The sequence below is a fragment of the Mustela lutreola genome, chromosome 1 (assembly GCF_030435805.1).
Source record: "Mustela lutreola isolate mMusLut2 chromosome 1, mMusLut2.pri, whole genome shotgun sequence".
Classification (NCBI taxonomy): Eukaryota; Metazoa; Chordata; class Mammalia; order Carnivora; family Mustelidae; genus Mustela; species Mustela lutreola.
This window is the reverse complement of record NC_081290.1, coordinates 190,682,403-190,696,697: the sequence shown is the minus strand read 5'-3', so window position 1 is coordinate 190,696,697 and position 14,295 is coordinate 190,682,403. Positions and strand designations below refer to the sequence as shown.

At 51.4% G+C, this 14,295-nt stretch overlaps 2 long non-coding RNA genes across 2 annotated transcripts in view; one reads left to right on the top strand and one right to left on the bottom strand.

The window, feature by feature from the left end:
• Positions 1-14,295, bottom strand: part of LOC131837173 (uncharacterized) — a 222,503-nt gene that overhangs the window by 46,915 nt on the left and 161,293 nt on the right. The window lies entirely within an intron of this gene.
• Positions 8,117-11,119, top strand: LOC131837158 (uncharacterized). The gene is made up of 4 exons (XR_009355953.1): positions 8,117-8,661; positions 9,935-10,030; positions 10,177-10,297; positions 10,919-11,119. It is a non-coding gene; the product is annotated as an uncharacterized LOC131837158 (long non-coding RNA).

Here is a 14,295-nt window from a genome sequence, read left to right as displayed (position 1 = left end):
AAGCTGGCCGGGCTGCGAGATGGTGTCAGAGGCTGATCAGCTTCTGAGGGATGGTTGGCCCCACAGAGGGAAATGTATGGACACACAAACCTTCATATGCCAGTCCGACGATTTACAGCCTTTCTAAAACCCACCTAGGGTCTCCGTATTAAGTCCCCTCATCTGGAGGGTCCCAGGCAGTCCTGGGACCCTCCCTCCTAGTCCTGCCCTCACTAGGCTGAGTGCACAGAAAGTTGGGGGTGGGGGAGGAGATGGGAAATTCCACTGTCTGTCAATAACAATTTACTTTTCCTTGTTCGTGTGATGACCATCACTACTTTGGGTAAACAGTAAATAAGAAATCTATCTTTTTAATACTAAAAAGATGTGGGGTTTGGTTTTTTTTTTTTTAAAGATTTTATTTATTTATTTGGGAGAGCAAGCATGGGGTGGGAAGAGAGAGAGGGACAAGCAGACTCCCCATTGAGCAGGGAGCCCAATATGGGGCTCAATCCCAGGACCCCGAGCTCATGACCTGAGCTGAGGGCAGATACTTAACTGATGCTCCCAGGTGCCCCTAAAAAGATGTTCTAGTAAGAAAACGATGGTTCCTGTCCCCCACGAGGCCTTGGACATGGCAGAGTTGGGCTTCCAGGTCTCAGGGTGAGATGGTTGGCTTCAAATCCCTGCTCCGCCACCCGCTGATGAAATGGCCTTGGAAAGGGCTTCATTCCCCTACTTCAAGGAGCCAGCACAGGCAAGTGAGGGGCTGAGCGCAGCATGTGGCAGAGGGCAGGGGCCCAGGACACCTCATTTGCCCATGGTTTTACCACTAACATCATCTGGAAGCCCAAGCTTCCTCTCCTGTGGGATTAGCCACTTCCTTCTCTTGTCTGCTAGCTACCCCACCCCCTCCTCCTCTGCCTCTCCTGCATCCCCTCCAGGGGAACCCAGTCCTCTGGACCCTCCATGCCTGTCCTTCCACAAGCCTTCTTCAAGGCAACTGCCCCTACTATCATCTACTAGGATGGGTTGGGGCAAGCTACAGAACTGGGAGGGAAAAGATGAGTTTTGATTGTGAGCTCATGGAATTAAGTTATCTAACCTCTTAGGAGCCTCAGTTTTCCCATTGGTAAAATGAGGAGAACGGTGCTTGCCTTCCCCACCAGGCAATGCTGAATGAGACCAGGTCTGAGAACGGACTCTGAGTGCAAAGCCCAAAACACATGTCAGTTGTCATGGTAGACTTTGTCTTACCATCTGGGAGATCTCCTCTAGAACTGCAACCGCCAAGACGGCAGCCCGTGCTGGAGTCAGCCCCTCGCTCTACCACGCATACGGCCAAACCTTCCTGGTTCCGGCAGCTCCTCTCCTGCTGTCTGTTTCTTCCCAGACTCCATTCTCGGACTCTAAGTCTTCCCCTCAGGCTCCTTCCTCATCTCTTCCCTCCAGTCATCGCCACTGTCTTCTTCAGCTTTCAAGGCTGCTTTTCCCCTCCCCTCCTTCCATCTCCCCCCGCCATCACCCAAGCCTATCACCATTTTTCTGAAAAGTCACTGGCTGGTTCCCTGCCTCCAGCTTCTCCAATGGCTTTGTCCTGCTCTTGGTGGGGACTGTGTACCTTCTTCACACACACCAAAGGCAAAATCCAGTTGCTCCAGCCCCCCAGGTAAAGTCCAGATCCCTCTTCGTGGTTTCTAGTCTCCCCAACAATCTATCTTATTTTCCACCTGTGAGCAAAGTACAGGTAGGTGGCATTTCACCCAATCAGAGCAAAGAACCTACGAAACGCGCCTGCCTCAGGACCTACCTGAGCCATTGCTCTGGCCATTCCCTCCTCCCCCAAAGTCTTCTTGCTTCCTCGACCCCAAACCTATAGAACTCTGCTCTAAGTTCAATATTCTACTGGAGGAACCCCCTTCCACAGGAAGGCTTGTCTGACAGCTCCAACCCACAGAAATCCCAGGCCTGGGGTTTTCCCTTTGAAACATTTTTACGATGAAAGATTACAGACATAAGAAAATGTATAATAATGTAACAAAATGTATACACTCAATTTTTTTTTAGCTCTAGGGTTTTGTCAATGCTATAATGTACATAATTGAGTTACATACTTCTACCAGGTTCAGTATTAAAAACAGAACAAAACACAACAGCAATCCCCTGCTCACCCGCCACACGTGCACCCCCGGCAAGGCACCCCTCCTGAGGGGCAACTACTCTTACTGCTTTTAGGTAATGCTTTGGATATTTACCTCCACTTGTCTTTAAAATGTGCTTATGTTGCTACTTCTTTGTTTTTCCATTTTGGGCATTATGTATTGACTTCCCACTATGTAGATTTCTCTCAAAATCTCTCACGCGCGCATGCTTGCGCGCGTGCACACACACACACACACACACACACACACACAACTTCTCACCATCCCCCTTCTGACTATGTGTTTATATCCTAATTTCTGGTAGATCACAGGGCACATGATTTGGACTACAAGGATGCCATCTGATGTCAGATCCTTTGCAGGAAGTTTACAGACTCTTCCCGGTGTCCTGAAACTTCACAACGTTGCACCTTAGTGGTAGCTACGTTCCCACTCTCAGGCACCTGGTGGGCCTTTTCCATAGGGAAACTTGAACCCTTCAGGCCTGGAGCAGCTCCAGCTAGTTCCCAACTTCCTCCTTTTTGTTTTCTCTTAGCAGAAACGCTTTGATTCAAGTGGAGGACCCCCTGAGTTACACCTTCAAATTTTTTTTTTTAAAGAATTTTTTTTAATATTTTATTTATTTATTTGACAGAGAGAGAGAGAGATCACAAGTAGGCAGCCAGGCAGGCAGAGAGAGAGGCGGGGAAGCAGGCTCCCTGCTGAGCAGAGAGCCCAATGGGGGGGCTCTTGATCCCAGGACACTGAGACCATTACCTGAGCTGGAGGCAGAGGCTTAACCCACTAAGCCACCCAGGAGCCCCAAGACTTTATCTTTATTTTTAAATCATCTCTGAACCCAACAGGGAACTTAAACCCACAACCCCAAAATCAAGAGTCACTAACTCCCCAACTGGAGCGGCCAGGTTTCCTTATCTTTCAATTTCCTTATCTTTCCTATTTTCTCTGCCTTTGTCTTCTTTGTTCTGTTTTCTGGGAGACTTTCTAGACTTTATCCTCTTCTGCGTCTGTTGAATTTTTCATTTCTGCTATCGTATTTTTAATTTACACAAACTCTTTTTTTGTCCTTTTTTAGAGCATCCATTTCTTATTTCCTGTAATTATCTCCACTTATCTCGCAAAGGATACTGGTGGTAACTTTACTGTTTTCCTCTTCCTGCATAGTATGTCATTCTGCTGAATTGCTTATTTCCGTTTGTCTCCGCCCTTATCTGTCACATTGGCCACTTTCCCATATAAATCGCAATCCTTAGTTGTCAGCAACAATTTAAGAGTAGAGCACCAAATGCTGATTGGGAGTCTTAGGAGGCGAATAGGACTTGAGGACAGTGAGATTCATGTAGGTGATTGGCTGTTCAGTTGGGAAACCCCCAACATCTGTATCTTTAAGTCTTCCCTCTTGAGCTGATGGGATTCTCCCGAGAAAACTTCCCAGGCCTCCCCCATTGAGTCTCCAGAGAGTAAAGTCCTCGCCACCCACATTCTAGGAATGGGGGTGCAGAGTTCTCGGTGCCCTATATATAGGTGTTCATTTCATACCCCCCCCTTTTTTTTCAGTGTGGTATCAATCCTCAACCTGGTATCCCCACCCAAGAGCCTCTATTTTACCATTTCTGGGAACAAATCTCAGTTTTCCGCCCCCAGGGGGAAGCAACTCTCCACCAGCACAAATTCAGGGAGGAGACCCAGAGATCAAAGTTCTCTGTTTTCAACCAAGATCCCTTATTTAGCTCCCTCCCTTGCTCCACTCCCAGTGACACCTGGGACTGTGGAGGGGCTGGAGGAGGGAGTGGATTTTCAGCTCCATGCCCCTTAGTGGTTCCAGTCCGCTAGGTCCCCTCATCATTGCCTTCTAGTTTCCATACTTCTGTTGCTGATTTTGCTCCTCCCGTTCTCTCCATCCTCGTGGGTTTCTGACTTTTCAAAAAATTTACAGTTATTCTGGTAAGGTTTTCAAGAAAGGCAAAATTAATTGTGTGTGTTCAGTTCACTATCTTTACTTAGAAGTTTCCATCTGCCTTTCACCTCTGAACGGATGGGCCCACGGCTCTTAATAAAATCCCTTTATTGCCATTTTCATGGGGTTTGAGGAGACACAAACCAATGGATGGTTTCAACTTGCCATCTTTAACTGGGAACTGCATTGTTCTTTATTGAACTTCTTTCTAGATATAAATGTCTTTCTCTCCACTAACTGTGAGCTCAAGAGATTCCCTTTTCCCCGCTCCCCACCCCCCGCCTTTTTTGTTGTTGTTGTTGGCCTCAGGAAAAAACAAAAACAAAAACAAAAAACCAGCAAACAGCACAATGGCTGGATATGGTAGGAGCTTCGAAGGATTTCTCACTGGACTGTGCCTTCCTGTATTTAATCTAGCTTCTCTAGACTTGACAAATGGGCATTCAACAAATATTTACCAAATATTTACTCTCTGCCTGATACTTCTCCAGGTCCCAGGCATACAGCAGAGCTCACACCTGGGTCCCTGCTCACATGGAACTTGCATTCAGCTTGGTTCCAATGTCTCCAGTGCTGTGAGCTCACTACCTCCCAAGACAGCCCACCTGTTGCCAGAAATCTCCCGCCAAAACCTGGTTCCCTGTTATTCCTGCTCCTGGTCCAGATTCCTCCCTGCAGTGCCTCTTCCTCCTCGGGACAGACCTCTAGCTACCTAAAGGTCATCTCTGACCCTGTCTTCCTCCCAGTTTTCTTCTTCAACTTCCCCCAGCCCTGGGAAGCCACCAACCCCTACCACCGTCGCAATTCTCCCAATGGCAGCCAGGATCTGGATCCTTCAGTAACTAGGAAGGTTGTGTTCAAATTAAAAAAAAAAAAAAAAAAAAAAAAAAAGATTTGGTTTCTGTCCTCCGGTTCTTGGCACAGAGCTTCTAACACCCTTGGAATTTCCTGAATGCTAAGAGGACCTTTTGTTATCCGTAACTTGCCTCTCTCTGGCTTCTTTCAACCACACCTGAGTCTATGCTAAGGCTGTGACTCACAGGGAGGAACGAGGTAGTTTCAGAATGAGGGCTGGGCTAGTCTTCAGGAAAACTGACCTCGAGAGACGGAGACGGAGGCCGAAACTTGCAGCCTCGATCTCCCGGGGAGGAGAGAGAAGCTGGAGCTGGATTTCAATCAAGAGGCCAACGATTTAATCAATTGTGCCTAAGTAATAAAACCTCCATTAAAACTCTGAACCACGAGGCTCAGAGAACTGCCTGATTGGGGAGCGGGGCTGAGGGAGGGAAATACACCCTGATGCCACGGGCCAGAAGCTCTTGTGCTCTAAGCTCTTCCACACCTGGTCTCCTACTCCTGCTCATCTGGCTGTTCACATGGGTCTTTTCTAATAAAACGATACTCATAAGCATACCGCTTTCAGTGAGTTCTGAGTCATTTTGGGAAATTGTTGAACCTGAAAGGGGTGTGGTCAATGTGGGAAGCAGAATTAATAGCTGGCTGGGAAGAAGTGTGGGTGACTCGGGGACCCAGGACTAGCAGCTGGCATCGGCGGTGGGGGCAGTCTCGTGGGATGGAGCCCTGTGACCTGTGACATGTCAGAACTGATCTGAACTGTAGGAGAGCCAGCTGGTGTCAGAGAACTATGTTGAAAGGTAGAAGCCGGGCCCGCATGCTGCCAGGTACCCCATGTCCCCCTCTCTCAGCCTCTAGCGCTCCCTGCCCAGCTGAAGAGGACCCCACTTCCCCAAGGAGGGCTACTGTTGCAGGGAGGGCCTCAGAGGTGAACAGCTTTCTTCCTTCTACACTTGGGAATGGCAGGTTCTGTTGCCCCTGTTCAAGGGGTTACCTTATTATCTCAACTGGTCTGTAAAACCCTTCAGAGTTTCCTAAGGCACTCAGCTCAGGGTGGGCTCCCAGGGGGTGCCAAGCCATGTCAGTTGTCGGTTGGCATGGGCTGGTTTGGTTGCTATTAACCTGTCCTTTGGGGAGAACTTCCCCTTCTCCCGCCTCCCTCCCATCTACAGGAGCCCATGAAAGCTTCCATGAGTGCTCAGAGGGTCCTCACCTGGCTTAGGCCCTAGAGCCTCCTGTTGGATGGAGAGGAACCCTCTGGATAAGCATCACACCCCCAGTGTTTGGCGGTGGTCGCTGTTTCACCTTTTACTATGGACCATACACCTGTCTGGGTGGTTGGTGCCTTGATGAGCCATGTCCCTACGAAGCGAAGTGACCTGGCCAGCCTCTCCCTTCCTGCTACACAGGACTGGGACCGCAACAGTAACTCGCATCAGCACATCGCTCTGCAGACGTCGTGTCCTTTCCCAAGCTAAAGCTCCCTTACTCCTCCAGCCCAGTGTTTCTCTCCTTGTCCTGCCTCTTTATAGACAATAAACTAAGGTTAAATAAAGTTAGGGGACAGTTAGCAAAAGAAGAGGCCTCGGGTCTTCCCACTGCACATCCCTCGAGCAATTGTTCCAGCCCATGTGATTCACCAGAGGACAGAGGGGGCCACAGTGGCTAGGCAGAGGGGAGGGTAGCATCCCAGTCCCTCTTCTCTCTCTTCTGTTGCCAACCTGAGGCTCCTAATTGACCTACTCCAACTCAGAGGCCCATTTATGGGCCTCCACCAAGCACTGCTAAGGGTGGGGATGGCAGGGGAGAGCTAGTGGCTAGGAAACATGGGCACCCATTATCCAGCAGCACCCCCCAGAGGGAAGGCATTGGGACTGGGGGAAGGAAGCTAGCATCAGCTGCCCTCCCTCCCTGCAGCCCTTCCCTCAGCACTGCCTCTGTAATCTGTCCCCCCAGACGGCTGATTTAGAAGAGGACCAGGAAGGGTCTCCCTCAAGTTCCTTCTGGGCAAGGAATGAATGTCAGGGCTTAGCCGAAGCTTAGCTCTGGTGTCGAATCCACTGACCTGGAGCAGAGGGAGGGAAGGACAAAGGCCCCTTGTGTTGCATGCCTTCTTTTAGGCTTTGCTACCATCAGAGTCTCTGCAGGGTTGCCCCATCTGATGACCCAGTACGTCCTTCCTGCCTGCTACTTTTAGGGGCCCCGAGACTCCAAGGGCCATCAGTGTTGGTCTTACTTGTCCAAGGAACAAAGGCCAGAGTTAGATTTTTTAAAGTCTTAACTTGATTACAAAACCTTCAGAAAAGATGAGCCAGAGATTTGCCTACGAAGTCACCTGGTGATCTATCTTCCAACACAGGTGCCAAGGCTCCTAGAGGTACTTTGCTAAGAACAAGATGAGGGAGCAGAGAACATGAGGATAATAAGTCCCCTCACGGAGGACCCGGAAAGGGTGAGGCAGGGGATGGGGAGCTCTGACATGGGTTTCTGGGGACTGCCTCAGCATCGGGACCCCACATCTTCCTTGTGATGCATCAGGATGAGCTGGTGATACCCTTCACTGTCCTAACTTCCATATGATTAAGGTACTTTCCCCACCTACCTCATGTCTTAAGCCAAAGGGACATTTTAAGTGGCGCTTCTCTCTCAGAGTCCCCCCCACCCCTCAGTTCTCAGCTCTCCCCTCCTAGGGCCACCTTGCTGGCTCTCTTCCCTGAATGGCAGGGGGGACAGTCATCCACCACTGCAGGGCAGGAAGATGGGAAGGCGGGCTTGGTGGGGGAGTGGGAACTTGAGTAGTTTCCTGATTTGAGAGGAAATCTCAGGGAGACCAGATGGAAAATCTGTCTCGATTTGTACAGATAAATTACCCACACTGTGGCTTCACTGGAGGCAAATAACCCACATTCATGTGGAGAACACCCCCTTTCTATTTGTCCCCAGGCTTTCAAGAACTCAGAGGGAGTTGTGCAGCCTCAGAAAGCCAGCTCGTGGAATAAGAAGGCAGACAGTTCTGGGGAACCGGGTGTTCCCACTGGGCTATCCTGGGCATGTGCAGGAAGACTCTGCAGGCTGACGGGAAGGGAGGAAGGGTCCAGACGCCCCTCCATCAGCCTCTTCATTCTGTTCCACAGGCCTCTTCATCCCACACAGCCTGGAGGAGTCACCCTGGCCCTCCGCTGGGGTGGTGAAGAGAGGGCAGGGCCACTCCACAGCCTAGCAAGTGCCATTTCCTCAGGGACTAAATGCCATCCCGGGTCCTCCTAAGGGATCTCCAGAACCACAGAAGGACTGGCTGGATAGAGGAAGCCCCCAGTCCTTGTACAACGGAAGAGGACAAGGGACTTGCTCAGGTGACAACAGCGCTTTGCAGAAATGACAGTATCTGGTCCTAGACCCACCCCTCGCCCCCCGCCCCTAGGGCTCTTTCCAGAACTGCTAACTGAGCAGGTGGCCTCTCAGATGCGGGTCCCTGGCCCGGCTCATGGGCGTCCACGGCCACACTCACAACCCCCGCACGTTGGGGTGGGGAGGGCGCACATTCCGCAGGAGCTCTAGAGCCGCACGGAGCACCGCCTCGCTGGCTCCCCCCTCCCGGCTGGGCCCAGCTCCAGCCCTCGCTGTGCCCTGGCAGCTGTCTGCCGCCGCCAGTGAAGGTGATTGCCATGTTTGCAGCTCCTTTCCTTGTTTGGAAAGATTTGGAGGCAGGTGAGGCTGGAGGGGAAGCGGGACTGACAGGTTGTGATCAGGCTGCTGCGGAGAGGAGTCTTGGGAAGACTGGCTGGTGGCTGGAGGCTGTGCCCGCCTCTGCACCCCGCAACCCACGCCGGGCGCCCCGCCCTCGACGACCCAGTCCTGGCCCCCTCCGGGACCCGCAGGCCCTCCCGCCGCAGACCCCAGCAGAGCTCGCCTGGCCCTCCTTCTGCTTCCGACGGACCCCTAGACAAACCCTCACCCCTGCTAGTGGCCCGCCCCCGCCCCCCTCCCCGGGCGGTCCCTCCTGGTGTCTAAGGCAGATCTCCGCCCCGGCACCACGCCCAGTCTTCGTAGGAAGGCGCGTTCTGCTGTCGTGCCGATCCCTTTCCCCGCACTTGGAAGGATCCACCTAGACAGACATCAGTCACGTAGGGCTTTTTCTCTGCGCCTGACAAGGCAATTTGTGAGGAGCAGGGCTTTCTCTCCGGCAGGATGCTAAGTGGGAGCCGAGGAGGTGGGTGTGGGGGTATTCTAAAGAGATACCCAAATTAAACATCCAATCTGCCATGTCCTGTGTCATTCAACGCGATTCATCTTCTCCCGGGCTCCCCGCTGGGACGGCTCCCCCCCCACCCCAAGCCGGGGACGTGGCGCCGCGGTCTTTAGCAGCACTGTTTATCCGCCTCCTCCGCCAGGAGAACAAATGGACGCCCCGCGGTCCCCGCCCCCCCACCCCCGCCCGGTTGTCATTCATGAAGCCCGCGCTCCCGCACTCCGCGGCTCGGCTCGCGGAACTCCCGCCCAGGCTGCGGGCCGAGCGGGCTGAGCGGGAGCCCATCTGCGGGGCGGGGTGGGGGGCGGGTGCGTGGGAGGAGGGGTCTGGGGCTTTCCAGGGACCCCCGCAGCCGCACAAGGGCTCAGAAGCACCTCCTCCACCCCCCCCCCCACACACACACCGCCCACCGTCTGCCCCAATGACGCGGCGGGGGGTTGGGGCCCGATGCTCAGGGTTGTGTGTGTGCTTGAGTTTGTACATTCCAGAACATGGAAGGGACTCTATAGATTCTTCTGGGCCGGCTAACAGGCTTCCCCCGCTGCTTCCCCCCAGCTAACTGCACCCCAGACCTGCCTTGCCTGACTTCATGCCAAGGAGGAAGGGCTCTGGGGCTCAGAGGATGCACTGCCAATCCCTTGGAAGCTTTGGGGGTTTTTGTTTTTGTGTGTTTTTTGGTTTTGTTTGTTTTGATGAATCTCATATTTGCGTTGTTGCTTCCCAAACTCTGAGGTCCTGGGGCTCACTGAAGAATGTGCCCATAGACCTGGAGGAGGTGCTCTGCCCAGGTTTGATAAGATGAAGATGGTTTCTAGTGGAAAACCAAAGGTGAGGGCCTCAGAAGATTAAGGGGGAAAGCGGGGTGTGTGTGTGTGTGTGTGTGTGTGTGTGTGTGTGGCAGGAAACCCTGAGAGTCACCGCATGGCTACTCCAACCATAATCAGCTCCAAGGTGCCCCCCTCTCCCTTCCCCAGGTCTAAGGATTTGCCAGCAGGCTCTCTAGAGCTCACTCTGTCCATCCCCCTGCATGCAGCTGGACTTTCCCCTAAAGCAGCACGGGGCTGAGTTCCCTTTGAAATCCTGGTTTGTGCAAAGGTAAAAGCAGCAGACACCATGGGGGATTCCAGGCTCCCTCACCGGGCATGGTAGCAAAAGCTTCCCATTTCTGATTCTATACTTTTTGTCCCAGCTTCTAGTCTCAATTCTGACACGGATTTTCTCTATGAATACAGATGGCCACACATTCTCTTTCTTCCTCAGTTTCCTGTTTCCAGCAGGGAGTTTGGATACCTTTGCCTGTCCTTCCAGATTCCTTTCTCCTTGGTCCCCCCCTCTGGGTGCCTGCCTCCTGGTTTGGGGCAGCAGTGAACATGGAGAAAGGGAATCCCAGAAGTCAGTGACACAGGACAGGTTCAGGTACAAAGGTCCTGTCCCTTTGTCCTTAGAAGTTCATTGACACTTAACTCAGAGAGACTAGACTTCTTTTAAGCTTCTCCTGGGTAACAGGCCAAGGAGGTAGGGGAAGCATTTTACCTAGGGCATATTTTGATTCGGAGGGGTGGTGACTTGGTGACTGAGAAGAGGCATAGCAGGCTCAGAGACCAAGTGTCTTGTCCCCCAGGCTGGGGTCCCCCTGCAATGTTCCAGAGCTGCCTGTAGGAACGAATGCCTTGTACCCCCGAGCCTCTTCAGCTGTTCCTTCAATGCCGCCAACAGGTCCTTCTAGTGGCAGCAGTGACCAGTGGTTGGGCAGGCCCGGCCAAGTCAGTGTTTGCGGGCTGGTTGCGAGAGGAATGATGAACAGGTCCGCGTGGATGAAGAGGTCCAACACAAAGCCATGCTAATTCGTCATAAGCTCTGCCTGCCGCCTTTTATATATCAACCTGAAATGTAATTATCTTTATGGCTGGCAGAGTAAATCACCAGTATGTGTCAAAGAGATTTGCTCCTGTGTTTTATTACGTAATATATTAGCTCTGCAGTTTTAAGATGTCATTACTTGGCTAATCACATGAAACGTTTTCATGAGCAAACAGTTGCACTGGCAGAAGCTGGGGCCAGAGACCTATGGCGAAACCCTTGTGGGAAATGCTGAGAGGTCCCAGGAGGTCATTTTTTTCAACCCTCTACCTTTAGGCTTAGCAAGGTCTAGGCAGGCAGGGGCCTTGCACAATTTGAGGACTCTGAGAACAAGGAGTTGGAGCAACAACTGTTTGAGAGAAGATATCCAGATGACCCAGTGATTTCACTTCGAGGTGTGTATCCAACAGAAATGAGCTCTTTGGCTTATGTCCATCAAAGAACATGGGCAAGACTGTTCAAAGCGGTTTTGTTCCTAATAGCTGAAAACTAGAAACAACCTAAATATCACTGTAGAAAATGAACCACCTTTCCTTGGCCCTTTTAATTCCGTATCTGGGGTCTGCAAATTAAATGAACAAAATGCAGATTAACTGAAGAAGGCGTACAGGTGTTATTGATGTTAATATTTCTACAGGCACAGAGCTTCACAGAAAAGAAGTGAAAACCTAAAGAGATGGCTAAGTCCAGGCTTTATATTCCAGTATAACAAAGTGCAATACATTAGAAGAAGTGATCAGACAAAGGAACGGGGTGGGGAGGGCAGTTTCAGCTTCTGGAGTGGTAAATGGTGGGAAGGTGACTAGGAAATGCATTATTTTGCTTCTGCGCCTGAAAGCCAGAGTATGGCTTCAAACTCTTTCTTCTCTGGCTGTGAGTCTGGGGGACAAGGATAGTATGCTGTGACAGCACGTGCACAGGCTCTGCAGTGAGACCCACCTGGCTCTGAATCCTGACTCTATCATTTGTTCCTTCTGTCATCTTGGATCAATCACTTAAGCCTCAATTTCTACAACCGCAAGCTGGAAATAATAATACCTCCTTTGCCTGCTATTGCGGGAAGTAACGAAAAAACCTGAGCAAACTGATTTGGTGACTAGCATGTTCTTTCTTGCACCATCCATGCAATCTTTCAGTAAGCATGTACTGCCTTCCTGCGCCATCCCAGGCCTTGGGTGGGGAGCTGGCGCACAGCATTGCCGCCATCCATAGCATACGAGCTGTGTTTTTGCCTGCTTAGCATCTGATCTGCCGGCATTGTGACTTCCCTTTGACGAACTGCCCCTCCTTCACCTGCTTGTTCAAGTGTTTCCACGTTGGCTAACCTCCACCCCGTTCCTTACCACCACCCCCGTCCCCAACACGGTCCAGGATATTCAACTCCCTGGCCACCAGGATTGCTTCCGGGATGGGCTCATGCATGGACCAGACTTGTTTCACGCAAGTCAGCCCTGAGACTTTTGCACAAGTCAGCCCTGAGACTTTTGCTGAAGCTCTTGAGAAAAAAGTGCTGCTTTTCCACTGCGGATGATCGACAGGTCAAATGGAGCCCTGGACCTGCTAGGGGATGTCTTCACCACCTCACTGGGAGGCCGTACCCAAGAATAAAGACAACACAGACAGCTGACAGATGAGGAGGGAAAGTTTCCTTATGGCCTCGTTTAAGCACCCAGATCCAGCCACCACACCAGGGCTGAGCTGGGTTTCAGATACTTGCAAATTAAATAATTCTGACGACCATATTGTTCTTGAAATGAGTACCATTCGAGTTTTTTCTGGGCACCCCCATTGTGCCCAATGATTTACAGGCACCCTCTTATTTAACCCTCACAATACTCTTACGAGGGGGGTGTTGTGGGTTGAGTACATGTCCCCTCCCAAAATATATGTCAACCCAGAACCTCATAGTGTGACCTTATTTGGAAGTAGAGCTTTGCGGATGGAACGAGTTAAGATGAGGTCAGAGTGGATAGGTGTGAGCCTTAAGTCCAGCAGCTGATGCCTTTGTCAAAAAAGGAGAAGACATACAGAGAGAGCGAGAGAAGAATGTCATACTAAGGCAGAGGCAGAGATTGGAATAACACACCTAGAAGCCAAGCAGCACCAAGGTTTGCTGGGTACCACCAGAACTAGGAAGAAGCAAGAGAGGAATTCCTTCCCAGAGCCTTCAGAGAAAGCACAGTCTCGCCAAACCCTGATTTCAGACTGCCGGCCTCCAGAGCTGGAGAGAGAATGCACTGCTGTGATTTGTTACAGCAGTCCTGAGAAGGGAACACAGGAGATAGCAATCAGTATTGTTGTTGAAGTGAGAAAATTCAGGCTAAAGAAGTTAAGTAACTCGCCTGAGGTCTCGTAGCTAATTTAACCAGAGGCAGGATTCAACCCCCAGTCCTCGCCAGAGTGCTCTTAATCATTAAATGTTACACCACAGGTACATAAAAATGCCAGTTTCTTTCCTTCCGGGATCATGTTTCCTTCCTTCCCATGCATCCTCCTTGCCGAGCTTGGTGCCTGGCATTTTGTAGGTGTTTAATAACCATTCATGAGTTAGAATCACTGAGAGCCCTTACTGAGAAGGCAAAGAGGATGAGCCAGCCCTTGACCTCCGAGGGTTGCAGTGTACATGGGCTACAGAAGGAACATATGCTCAGGGCTGAGTGAGAGCTTAAAAATAAGCCGTGGAAAAGCTCTGAGACGGGAGAGCACTAGGGGCTGAACCAAGAGGAGGCTTTTTCACGAGAGATTGACCTTGACTTGGGCCCTGAAGAACATAGGAAAGAAGTAGCCAAAGACCGATCAACAAGGAGAGCCACGTGAGCGGAGGCTTGGAGGAAGGACTGAGCTGGCTACTCCTGGAGCAGAGAGTTCACACCGGGGCGCAGCGGGTGATGGGCTGGGGAGCATCAGGTGGGGCCAAATCACTGAGGGGCAGGAACTTGGACATGAACTGGGAGGAGGCTCCTCGAGGGTCTTGGCAGAGGAGGTTGCTGCATGTGTCACTGCAAGAAACAGAGACTTGACGGCGGAATGTGCTCCCCACATCTCCCAGCCCCCTGCAGCCAGCAGAGCCAGGCACCTCGTAGCCAGTGTGCTACGGGTCTGAATGTCACATCCGCTAGAAGCACAGACAAGCAAATCCCCTAGTCTCCCTTCACTCTTTGTGACAAGTGTGGCACGAGCTAAGATGGTGTCTTTGCCAGATCTGAGCTGCTTGGATCCCTGGAGACAGCTGT